The sequence below is a fragment of the Euprymna scolopes genome, chromosome 46 (assembly GCF_053919585.1).
Source record: "Euprymna scolopes isolate OS-2025 chromosome 46, ASM5391958v1, whole genome shotgun sequence".
Lineage (NCBI taxonomy): Eukaryota > Metazoa > Mollusca > Cephalopoda > Sepiida > Sepiolidae > Euprymna > Euprymna scolopes.
In genome coordinates, this window is record NC_136527.1 from 202683264 (window position 1) to 202697340 (window position 14077).

General features: G+C 31.0%; 1 pseudogene; it reads left to right on the forward strand.

Moving 5' to 3' along the window:
- Positions 1–10717: 10717 nt before the first annotated feature.
- LOC145271730 (U1 spliceosomal RNA) lies at positions 10718–10850 on the forward strand (annotated as a pseudogene).
- Positions 10851–14077: the final 3227 nt, after the last annotated feature.

The following is a 14077-nucleotide window of genomic DNA, read 5'->3' on the forward strand; positions in this document are numbered from 1 at the left end:
GGGATGCCTTTTTCTCTACCCTGCAACCTCTCTCCCACAGAAGAGACGTTGCGAGCCTATCCTTGTTTTATCGTTATTTCCATGGCAGGTGCTCGTCTGAACTTCAATCACTGGTCCCCCTCGCCAATCTTTCACGAAAAACACCCGTCTAGCTGAATCCACTGTGAAAAATTTCCCCCACTCTTTATCTGTGCCTAAATCAAAACGTGGATTCCATGAACAAAGCTTCTTTCTTAGAACTGCACCCCTGTGGAACTATGTTCCGTCTGCCTGCTTCCCACCGGATTACAACTTGGATGTCTCCAAGTCCAACGTTAACAAATTCCTAATGAACCGCCCCCTTAAGTAAACACTTCATCAAATCTCCACACTAACGTAATGTACTTGCAATAACCCTTATCCCTGAGTGGCTTCCGGGCCTTGATAAGTGGTGATCACTGTGTAAAAAAAAACAAAAAAAAACTTTGACACGGTAAGTTTGGGAAAAGGAGTTAAAAATTTAAAAAAAAAACTAGAAAACTAGGCAAAATACTATTAAAAAGCCAGCGAATATATGTCATCTTATGTCATGGTAACATATATTGTGCGAGTTTCCAACAATATTTTGCATAGTTTTCATTTTTAACTTCTTTTCCCAAACATACCGTAGGTGCCATCTTTAACTTTCCAATACATCGGTCAGCACTGTATGTTTTTCGAGCTGAATAAACATGTTACATTAAATAAAAACACTAAAAACATATCCAGTTAGGTAGAAAAGTAACTTATCTTGCTTTTGATAACGTTTATTTGTTATATATTTGTTTTGTGACAACTTTTTCGAATCTATGTGTACAGTAATACAAACCCTATTATTGTGAGGTTCTATAAAAAAATAGTCTTTAAGCTTAAAACCCAAAGAATGAAAACATTACAAAACATTTTTTACTACTTTTTTAAATTAACAAATAAATGTCTGGTAAGATTTGTTGTGAAAATAAAGGAAAATGCAACGATAGCTGAAGAGGAAATTGTGATTTTAACAAACAACTTTTTTTAAAGTTGAGGCGACTTTTTTTTTTGTAACAAATCTTCCCGTACCATTTATTAATTAATTTTAAAAAGTTGTAAAAAAATTTGAAAAAGAAAAACGAAGTAGGAAAAAATCTATTTTTTTTGTAATGTTTTCATGCTTTGGGTTTTAAACTTAAAGACTATTTTTTTTTATAGAAATTCACCATAATATTTACGTTTTAATAAAAATGTAATCGAAAAAAAAAAAAAAGAAAAAAAGAAAAAGAAAAAAGTGCCGCAACTTTCTTTTTCAAATGTTTTCATCAAAAGAAAATCTCGTTGGTTTTAGCGTCGTAAATTGTGATATGAAAACAAAAACGATTCTCTTAATAGTCGCATAAAGACTACGTTTTATATTATTAAGGTTATCAACTTTGTTACATAAAAAAATGCTGCAGTTATTTTTTTTTACTGTTTTGACTTAATAAAAATATCGTTGGTTTTAGCATCCTAAATTATGAGATGAAAAAAATAATTCCTCTACAATTATTGTTGCATTTTCATTCTTTTGGTTTTAAGCTTAAAGATTAATTTTTTATAGAACCTCACAATAATATTTATGTTTTAATAAAAATGTAGTTGAAAAAAAAGTTGCCGCAACTTTCCTTTTCAAATGTTTTCATCAAAAGAAAATATCGTTGGTTTTAGCGTCGTAAATTGTGATATGAAAACAAAAACGATTCTCTTAATAGTCGCATAAAGACTAAGTTTTGTATTATTAATGTTATCAACTTTGTTAGATTTAAAAAAAAACGCTGTTTAATGTTTTGACTTAATGAAAATATCGTTGGTTTTAGCATTCTAAATTAGGACCTGAAAAAATAATTTCTCTGCAATTATTGTTGCAATGTTGCATTTTCATTTTTTGTAATGTAATAAAAAAAAAACCCTGTGACATGAAAACAAAAACGATTCTCTTAATAGTCGCGTAAAAACTACATTTTGTTTTATTAATATTATCGACTTTGTTTACAATTTCTCTACAACTATTGTCGCATTTTCATTATTTGTAATGTTAAAACCTAGATGTTGGTGGTGTTATTATTATTATTATTATTATTATTATTATTATTATTATTATTATTATTATTATTATTATTATTGTTATTGTTATTATTATTATTATTATTATTATTATTGTTATTAATAAAAATAATGTTATCAGCGTTGTGAGATTGAAAAAGAATTCGTCTCAGCTTTTTTTCTATTTTAATTTAATAAAAAATATCGTTAGTAGTGACGTCCTAAATTATGAGATAAAAAATGAACGAATTTCTTAGTAATATGGAGTTGACTCCCTCCGCTCCGCACAATGACCTTGTATAAAAAAGCGCCCATTTACATTAATTATCAGCGTGGTTCGCCTAAAAAAAGGGAACAATGCTATATTACAGATATATTATAGGAGATTGCCTTAAAACCTTCAATTTATATTAATTAAAAACTACTGGTTATCCTGACGCTCCGCACTTCTTTGTTTACATTGGAAGCGACGTCACACAAATCTTATAATACGGATGGCTACAATTGTAAAAATAATTTGTTTTATTTTTCTTTCATTTTGAGCTCTTTTTTCTCTCGTTTAACTTTTTTTTTTCTCCCATTTCTTATTTTGAGCGGAGAATTTATTTTATTTTCATTCTGAGCTCTTTTTCCGATCCGGCGTTACCTTTCATAGGTACTCCTTCTGCAGTCCTGCACTTTACGACCCGAGCTATTTTTAACGCTATTATTTAGAAACCTATTATTTAACATGGGGAACGGAGGGTGTATTGTAACTATTCTGTACTTTCACCCAACAATTCAATTTAAAAAAAGGTAAATATGGAGAATTACTCCACCGTCCATAAATTCCTTTAAAATTACCACTCTTTGTGGAAATTATCTTCCACCATCTTTCTTTCCTTTTTCTTTCCTTCTTTTTGCTGCTCTGTTCTTCCTTCCTTTCTTCTTAACCCCTTTCCTACCCCCTTCCCTAGCTTCCCCCTTTTTTTATGTCACCTGACTCCCTTATGCCCGTTGATTGGATGCAACGTTTTCGCGCTAAATTGAGGCACGTGTGTGATATTTTGAGTTAAAATAGTCAGTTGTGAACAAGGCTTCGAGGGGACCAGAACGGTCGAACTGTAGGTCTCGGATAAAAAGGGACGCCTGGAATTTACTAAGGCGTTGAACAACTCTGTCTTGACGAGACATTAAATTCGTTGAAAAGAAGCACCAAGTTTTCTAAGACACTTGAAAACTAATATTATTATCGAGAAGATAATAGAAGTTGAAAAGAAGAATCTAGTTTTCTAAGACACTTGAAAACTAATAATATTATCGAGAGAAGATAATAGAAGTTGAAAAGAAGAATCTAGTTTTCTAAGACACTTGAAAACTAATATTATTATCGAGAAGATAATAGAAGTTGAAAAGAAGAATCTAGTTTTCTAAGACACTTGAAAACTAATACTATTATCGAGAGAAGATAATAGAAGTTGAAAAGAAGAATCTAGTTTTCTAAGACACTTGAAAACTAATTCTATTATCGAGAAAAGATAATAGATGTTTTGAACAGAATATTCGCCGCAGGGAAGTTTTCGAAGATACCAGAAAACACCAGAATATACAGCCTCAAGAAATTTCGACCTTGCTGAAAGGACTACGAAAAACGAATTTCCAGGAAAAGAAAGAAAAGGGGAACTTTTAAACAACACAAACTCAAAAAATAAAACCCACAAGAAAACGAACTTTCTAAATGTTCCTTTCGTAAAAGGGCGCCCAGAAGCTTCCAGTAAGTGATCCCCTCCTTTTTCTCCCCTTCTTTCTCCTTCTCTATCTCTCTTTCCTTCTATTTCCCTTCACTCTCTCTCCCCCGTTTTGGTTACTACTACAAGACAAGACTCTTGTAAGCCAGATGGACATTTTTGGCAGAGTGAAGAAATTTTATTATCCACTTTGTCCCGTGGAAGTTAATTGTTTAAGAAGAATTAACTTCCACGGGACAAAGTGGATAATAAAATTTCTTCATCTTAAAGGTTTTCGGGGTCGCTGAAAACGAAAATAACGTTTAAAATTACGGCAAACGAGTAGTTTCCAAGATATGAAGAAATGTTAGTTTTAAAAAGTTTACGTTCATTTTACGTTAAATTATTATAGAAAAGTGATCTCCCACTTCCAATGTAAACAAAGAAGTGCGGAGACTCATTATAACCAAACTACTTCATGAGATCAACAGAAATGCTCCGAGCAGTCGGTGTTTATTTTTTTCTAACATTAAAAATAATAAATGACGTGAAAACTTTTAAAACATATTTTATATCATTTACATTAATTATCACGGCGGTTTGCCTAAACTAAGCATCTTACCAAAGCCAGAAAGTATTCTATCTTATCGATGATGTCTGTTATGATTTAATTTGTTGTTAAGAGTTATCCCCCTTGGGATTGACATTCATAATCAAAGCGCCCTCTGTTTCATTTTCCCGCTCGATCCTTTCAAGAGCGTACGTGTATTTTACAGTTAATAAAACCTTTCTAAAAGGCAATTCTTTACTTACTGATACTATTTACTTCAATTTTATTAACTGTAAAAAAAAAAATAATGGATCGAATCTTACGTCCCGACAGATTCGAGGTGGAACCTACATGCCCTAATTCCGAAAAATCCTATAGGCATTGGAAATTAACCCTCCAGAATTATATCCGCTCACATAATAACGGATTAATCGAAAACACTTCAGATAATTTCTTTGCCTTGATCAATTGTATTTCAGCCTCTGTTTTCGATTTAATAAGCGATAAAACCGACTACGATAGTGCATTAAGAACATTGGACGCCGCTTATTTTAAACCTGAAAATATTGTTTATAATAGATATCGATTGATGACGACGAAGCAACAAACAACACAAAATATAGATGCCTTCATACTACAATTGGAAATGCTTGCCAAAACATGTAACTTCGAAGCGGTTTCTGCTGAAGAAAACAAAAATCAATACATTCGGGAAGCTTTCATCGGCGGAATTTCTTCTTCGTCCATCCGACAACGACTGTTAGAAAAACCCATCCTGACCTTACAAGACACATATGCCACGGCCAGATCTCTTGAACAAGCAGAAAAGCATTCGATAAGCTACGCAAATAACTTTACTGTAGCAGCTACAAATAATCCTTCGGGCTACAATCGTATAGCTGTGACTAAAGAAAATATGCATCCAAAAGGGGTTTGTTTTTTCTGTGGAAAATCACGTCATCCTCGATATTTATGTCCTGCACGAAACGCCGAATGTAAAAAATGCAAAAAAAAAATGGTCATTGGGCTAAAGTGTGTAAATCTTCTATTTCTAACACTCATACTGCTGTTCTTTATGACGACTCTGACTACCCCTCACCTTCTCTATCCTGACTAGGAACTAACTCCAAAGATTTCACATTCACTCAATGCCAAATTAACGGGCACTTCCTGAACGCTATGGTGGACTCCGGCAGTGTAAAAACATTCATTAATGAAAATACTGCTAAAAAACTTAAACTCTTCACAATACCTAAAAACAAAACTATAGCTCTGGCTGCTTCCGATCAACATGCTAAAATAACTGGCGAAGCTGTCGTGGATTTAATACTGAAAGATAAAACCCATTCTGGAATAACAATTGAAATCATTGAAAACCTTTTCATTGATTTAATAATCGGAAAAGATATTTTAAAAAAATATAAAAAAGTAACACTTAAATTCGACGGTCCTAGAGACAAACTTATAATTGGAGCTATAAACACGAATAATTTTTTTCCTACCATAAACGTTCCACCCCCTCCTCTCTTTTCTAATCTTTCTCCTCATACTACTCCTATTGCGACAAAATCCCGACGTTACACTTTTGCCGCCAACAAATTCATAAAAGAAGAGACTGCTAGAATGTTGAAAGAAGGCATAATTGAACCTTCGATATCTCCGTGGCGAGCGCAAGTTCTTGTAACTTCGAATGAGAATCATAAGAAAAGAATGGTAGTCGACTACAGCGATACCATTAATAGATTCACGGAACTAGACGCTTACCCAATGCCTAATATCAATAAGATGGTAGACGACATCGCTCAATATAACATCTTCTCTACTCTCGATCTAAAATCTGCTTATCACCAAATACCTATAAATCATGCTGATCGTAAATTCACTGCGTTTGAAGTAAGTGGCAAACTTTTTCAATTTACTCGTCTTCCTTTTGGCGTCACCAATGGAGTAAGTGCTTTCCAGAGGAGCATAGACTATATTATAGAAAAAGAAAATCTAACCGATACCTTTGTGTATGTTGATAACGTAACTATATGTGGAAAAAATCAAGAAGAACACGATTACAATCTTCAAAAATTCTACAAAATTGCTAAACAATATAACATCACTTTAAATGAAAATAAAAGCATAATTTCTTCTAGTTCTATTACTTTACTCGGCTACACCATAGAAAATAATCAAATAGCTCCCGATTATCAAAGACTAAAACCATTACTCGAAATGCTACCTCCGCTGAATCTTAAATCTCAAAAAAGAATAGTTGGAATGTTTTCCTATTACTGCAAATTCATTAAAAAAATTTCTGATAAAATTTTATTACTAAATCAAAACAAAGAATTTCCACTACCTCCATCTGTATTAAAATCTTTTCAAACATTGAAAAATGATCTAAAAGACGCCACTTTAATAACGGTAGATCCAAATAAAGAATTTGAAGTAGAAACGGACGCTAGTAACTATTGCATTGCTGCAACACTAAATCAAGAAGGTCGTCCTATTGCATTTTTTTTCAAGAACTCTCAATACTAACGAAATTAAGCACCATGCAGTAGAAAAAGAGGCAGCCGCTATTGTAGAAGCTCTCCGTAAGTGGCGACATTTTCTACTCGGCAGGCACTTTAAAGTCATCACAGATCAGAAGAGCATCAGCTTCATATTCGACAATAAAAGAAAATCAAAAATTAAGAATGACAAAATATGTCGTTGGCGTATAGAATTATCCCAATACAATTTCACTATAGTTTATCGACCTGGACCTGAAAATATTGCTGCTGACACATTCTCTCGCATCTCTGCTCTTACTTACAATCTACAAGATCTTCGTGATTTACATAAACAATTATGTCATCCTGGTGTTTCAAGACTAAGCCATTTTATAAGAACGAGGAACCTCCCTTTTACTTTGGATCAAATTAAGAATATTACTGACTCTTCCTCATCCTGTCAATTACTGAAACCCAAATTCGCCAATACCAATGGAGGGACTCTCATTCAAGCCATATTACCTTTTCAACGATTAAATCTTGATTTTAAAGGACCTCTACCTACTTCTATACATGGCAACAAATATCTACTTACTCTAATTGATGAGTATTCCCGTTTTCCTTTCGCTTTTCCTTGCAGAGATATGACAAGCAAAACCATTATCCACTGTCTAAACAAACTCTTTTCAATTTTTGGTTTGCCTGACATGATACATACTGACCGTGCTTCTGATTTCTTAGCAAGAGAAATAAAGGATTTTTTACACAAAAAAAGGAATTGCTACTTCTAAAACAAGTAGATATCATCCTGAAGGTAATGGACAGATTGAAAAACTCAACGGTACCTTATGGAAGGCCATTCAAACAACATTACATTCTAATCAAATGAAACTACCTTATTGGGAAGACATACTACCGGACGCACTTCATTCAATTAGAACATTACTTTGTACTGCCACTAATATGACTCCCCATGATAGACTATTTAAATATAGTCGTAAATCTGCTTCCGGAATTTCAATTCCTTCTTGGGTTAAACCAGGCCCAATATATATTAGAAACCACACTAAAACAAGTAAACATGACCCTCCTGTAACGCCTGCCACCCTAATAGATGTCAACCCCCACTACGCTTATGTTTAACTACCTTCTGGTACTGAAACCACTGTCAACGTTCGAGACTTAGCTCCAAACTCATCAAATGAAGAAAACTCTAATAATAATCCTACTACTTCAGAGACTTTATTTGAACCTTCTACTAATGAAAACATTGGTCATGAGGAAGACAAAAATCAATCGTCTGATCTTGAAGAAAATCAGATTTCACTAAAAAATAATACTGAAAATCAGCATTCCTGCCAATCTGTGCGGAGGTCGTCCCGAGTTCGACAATTCCCTAGTAAATATAAGGATTTTGTGACTAAATACTGAAAAAACTGCAGTTTGGGTTCATATGTTATTTGTAAATAAAATGATTCTTATGTGATTGTAAAAAAAAAAAAAAAAAAAAAAATTGTCTATAATTAATTACCCCTTACTTGAATACTTTAGGACGGGGAAAATGTTATGATTTAATTTGTTGTTAAGAGTTATCCCCCTTGGGATTGACATTCATAATAAAAGCGCCCTCTGTTTCATTTTCCCGCTCGATCCTTTCAAGAGCGTACGTGTATTTTACAGTTAATAACACCTTTCTAAAAGGCAATTCTTTACTTACTGATACTATTCACTTCAATGTAGTCACAAATATTACTTTTAAAATCATATTTTATATCATTTACATTAATTATCAGCGTGGTGTTTGCATAAAAAAGGAACTATGCTATATTATCGATGTATTAAAGGAGATTACCTTAAAAACTTCAATTTATATTAATTAAAAACTACTTCATGAGATCAACAGAAATGCTTTAAAGCAGTCGCTGTTTAGTTTGTCTAACAATAAAAATAATAAATGATGTTAAAACTTGCGGTGAATGCGCAGTTTTACGGTTTTTGTAAAATGAAAAGAGAATTTAAATTTTATTTCGTTTTAAATTCTAATCATTTTTAACATTACGTCTAACTCATCGTTCACATTCGACATGTAAACTTTATAGGTTTTTGTGTATGCTTAAAACGTTGTGGGCATTTAATCTGAAAGCCGTTCTTAACATGGGAAGGTTAGGGTGTCTATTCAGAATTCGACATGTCAAGTTTATAAGCCGTTCTTAACATGGGAATGTGGGGGTGTCTATTCCGAATGTCGTTCTTAATATGGGACGTTTGAGTGGTTATTCGTTGTAAGTTTATCCGAAAACAGCAGTAACAGAAATGCTTCATGAAGTTGTTTTTTTTTTTCATATGACATTAAAAAAACAAAAAAATAAATTATTGTAATATGTGTCTTTTTTTCGTTCTTACATTAAAAATAATAAATGATATTAATATGTTTTTTCATATTACATTAAAAAATAATAAATTATATATGTGTTTTGTTTTCGTTATTACATTAAACATAATAAATGATATTAATATATTTTTTATATTACATTAAAAATAATAAATTATATTAACATGTGTCTTTTTTCGTTATTACATTAAAAATGATAAATTATGTTAGTATGTGTTTTTTTTTCATATTACATTAAAAATATTAATATGTTTTTCATATTACATTAAACAATAATAAATTATATATGTGTTTTGTTTTCGTTATTACATTAAACATAATAAATGATATTAATATATTTTTTATATTACATTAAAAAATAATAGATTATATTAATATATATTTTTATATTACATTAAAAATAATAAATTATGTTAGTATGTGTTTTTTTCATATCACATTAAAATAATAAATTATATAAATATGTGTCTTTTTTCGTTATTACATTAAAAATAATAAATGATATTAATATGTGTGTTTTTCATATTAAAAATAATAAATTATATTAATATGTGTCTTTTTCTGTTATTACATTAAAAATAATAAATTATAATATGTATTTTTTCATATTACATTAAAATAATAAATGATATTAATATGTGTTTTTCCTATTACATTAACAAATAATAAATGATATTAATATGTGCCTTTTTTTCGTTATTAAATCAAAAATAATAAGCGATATTATTATGTGTCTTTTTTCGTTATTACATCAAAAATAATAAACGATATTAATATTTGTGCATGCTGTTTATATACCTGTTTTCCTTCTGTCGTCACAAACATAACTTTTGATCCAATAAAAATATACTTCGATATAATTAAACAAATACAACGTTGTTTGATTTGATTCAATAAAAATGTGGTTGTTTTTTTGGTTTTGTGATTTTCGTTTGGATTGGTTCTCATTGAAAAGATTATGAATTTATGTTGCGACCTTGACATTGAATATTACAGTAAAATATAATTTTCTTTAAGAATTAAGGTATTTTGTGAAAGTGTTTGTAAGTTTATATGATAGTAATATTTTTGTTATGAATTTTGTTATTGGTGAATAAAATGTTGTGATATATTAATATTGGTGAGAATTATGTGGAACACATTTAGTATTTTATAGATTACTGGGACTGAGTTTTCCTGGCGGCTTCGGCTGCAGGGAGACAGGGTACAAGTCAAGGATTCGTCACTTGACACTCAGCCCAACAGCCAGGAACCGGCCCAGCACCTGTTGGACTGAGGTACACCGCTTGGGTAATACCTAGGAGGTTCACCCTCCCAGGCCTTGCCACCAGGCTTTCCGATGGGGCAAGTTTATTGCTTGCTGCCTGAGGCGCCCCCACTGGGGAATGCCGACGGGGTTACTCAGGCAATTTTTAAAATTGCAGGAGTGCCCCTCCTTTAGGGGAGCCTGCGGGGTTCCCACTTTCCGGCCTTGTGCCACATAATGCTGAGGTGGGCAGCATTTAAATAACTACTTACCTTGCATAATGGTAACGATGATCATTTAGGTTGTTCCTTCAAAGTGAGGTTTGCGATCGTCTCAAATGTAGACGACTCGGACGCGTTATTTCTAAGTGTGAGGTTTGCGTCCGCGCTCACCCCGATAATATAATCAAAATCAGAAATTCCACCCTGTTTCTCCTTCTGAGCAGAAAACTACTTTAATTCCCAGCTACCTCCTGTCTGTATGTCCTCGGCTTTCACAGACGTGTGTAAGGACGTCCTTCTGTTTTCCCAATCGCCCGTCTCTATACACGCCACAAAAAGATCAATTCTCTCGACCAGTTTATCATCCACTTCAATTGCAACGTTCTGATATAATCTAATCTGCATGTATACATTACCAACGTTAACTCTGAACATATCAATCTCGTAAGCGTAAGAAATCCGCCGAGCTGTCGCCTTCAACAACTGAAAATATCTTCTTTCGATATTGATTGATGAATGAAAACCTCTGGAAAACTACCGCAGAAATAGTGTGTCTATTGGTTGAATCCCACCCATCACCTCGAAAATTGGTCATCCAAACAAAGTTGAATGATGTGCACATGTATTTTTCGTTACCAAAATTATGAAAATGATTAAATATCTTTTATTGGTACTTGTACAGTTTAATCAACACATTAAAAAATGAAAATATCGAAAAAAGGTTATATTGTACGTATCCGTTATGAACTGAAGTTCTCTGGAAAAAAAATCAGAGGAGATATTTTCTTTTCTTTTCTACAGCGGGAAAACATGTTAATATGACAGTGCACTGAAGATAGCCGTGTTTGGACTTTTAGAGCACGCCACGGGGAGATAACTCAGTCTAAAGTGCCGATACATCCTTCACATCTTAAATAATAGCTTTTCTTCTTAAAAATTGGTATTGTATCATAACAAATTGTCGTTGTTTTTTTTGTTAAAAACAAACTACTTGACCAAATTAAGTGAAAGTTTTTTTCCAGAGAACTTCATTCCATAATGGATACGTACAATATAACCCTTTTTTTTTTCGCTATTTTGATTTTTAATGTCATTATTAAAATGTACAAGTTCCCATTTTATTTTATAATTTAAAATGAAAAAACATTGAGCAATAAAAATTAAATTTTGGATACTTATGTATTTTTGGTGCCGAGCTGAAATAATAACGTTATTAATTTGAAAACCATTCTTGAGGTGAGGGTGTTTCGTAATAAATAAAAATAACGCAGTACCATTTGCCGTCATATGCATCCGAGAAAAATATCTATTGTAAAATTAAACCAAAATTTGATGCTTATGCATTTTTGGTACCGCGCTATTTTTAAATAGTTTTTCAGGTTAAATTAAAGTTTTACGATATCTTTTTTTTTTCTTTTTTTATTGTAAGGTGGAATCACAGAATAGTTACAAAACACCCTCACCATGTTAAGAATGGCTTTCAATAAAATAACAATATCATTTCAGCACAGTAGGACTGTACTGTGCCACAGTACAGTACTACAGTACCGACAATACATAAGTACTGAAAATGTTATTTTTTATTGTTCAATGTTTTTCATTTTAAATTATAAAATAAAACACGTTTAATCATTTTAAAACTTCATCTTTCATGATTTTTTAAATTTGTTAAACACCGTGGTTAAAAAAAAATAAAATTTTAATCACATGATCACATTTTCAATAATTACGTGATTATATTTTAACCATTTAAACTTTGTGAAACATGTAAACAAACTTCTGCTCGATACCGGTGTTGACTTTTAAGAGTTCCTTTTAGTGATTATATGGTTCGAGGCTATTTGTACAACTAAACGGTAAATCTGCTGATTATTCTGACTACAGTTCTCATCTTGGATGTTAACAGTAGTTTGACTAATCCAAATTATAATGAAATGTTCAGTCTTCTAAAAAAAATAAATAAAATAAAATAAAATAAACCTGATTTTTAAATCTTCATGTATCTTATTTATTTTAATAAATGAGACATACAAAAAAGAAAAGACATTTTATAAAGAAATCCCAAACATTGACAAATACAATCTAAATTTGATAGGGAAACAATTCGGCACATTTAACAAATAAACAGACATTTTTACACGAGGAACGAAATAATGATTACACCGTGTTATTACGATGACCTTAAGTTTTTTGTTCTTTAGCAGTTGATTTTCTATTTAAATAATTTCACGTTTAAATTGTGTTTTTCCTCTTTTAATTTTGATTTTTTTTATATTTTCATATATTTTATTTCTTAATGAATTGAACACACAAAACAGAAGTTCGGTAAATTCACTAAAGAAATCCTAACAAACAAAACAAATTGTCTGTTTTGAACACAAAAGAAAAACGAATTCATCCCGATTTTTTTTCGTATTGAATTCCTGGAAATATACGAAAGTTTGTATAGTTTCTTTCTTTTTTTTACACTAAAAAATCTAATCTATAAATTTTAATATAATCTTAACCATTAAAATAAGTTTACTTATTTTTATTTTTGTAATCTAATAAAATATTATATTATCATATTTTATTAGTTAATATTAATATTAATAGTAGTATGATTAAAACAATCCCTTTTTTTTATTCGCATTGAATTCCTGGAAAGAAAAGTAAGTTTGTATCTTTTTTTTTTCTTTTTTTTTTACACTAAAAAATCTAATCTATAACTTTTAATATATTTTTAACCATTAAAATAAGTTTATTTATTTTTGTTTTTGCAATCCATAAAATATAATGATAATAATAGTATGATTTAAAAAAAATCTTTAAAATGTTTTATTCGGTGTGATATTTAGATTTTTGTTAAAATATGGGTACTAGTGCACTTATTGATCCGTGCTGAAATAATAACGTTATTATTTAAAAAGCCATTCTTAACATGGGGAGGGGGAAGGTGTTTTGTACCTATTCTATACTTTAACCATGCAATTGAATTTAAAAAAAAACTTAGGATAAAACTTTAATTAAAGTTGGTAATACGATTTAAAAAAAATAGTGCGGATCAGGAAATGGATTAGAACCAATATATGATTATTTTTGTAAAACTTGTGTGATTTTTTTAGAAAAAAATAATTTAATTTGAAGATCGAATTAAGTTTTTTGTTAAAAACACGAAACCTTTTTTTGTATTTCATTGTTTTAAGATTTAAAAAAATATATCGTTGAAGAATTCCGTTTTAATTTGTATGTTTCATCCAATTTGTAATATTTTAAAATATGCATCATTTTCTTTTATAAAGTTTACATAAAATGATCAATTATCATCAATTAGCATAGTTTAACCCCTAAAAAAATGGAGTGTATTTTTTGACTATTAAGTTTATATAGCCTTAAAAATACCCACTAAAGGAATTATGAATTT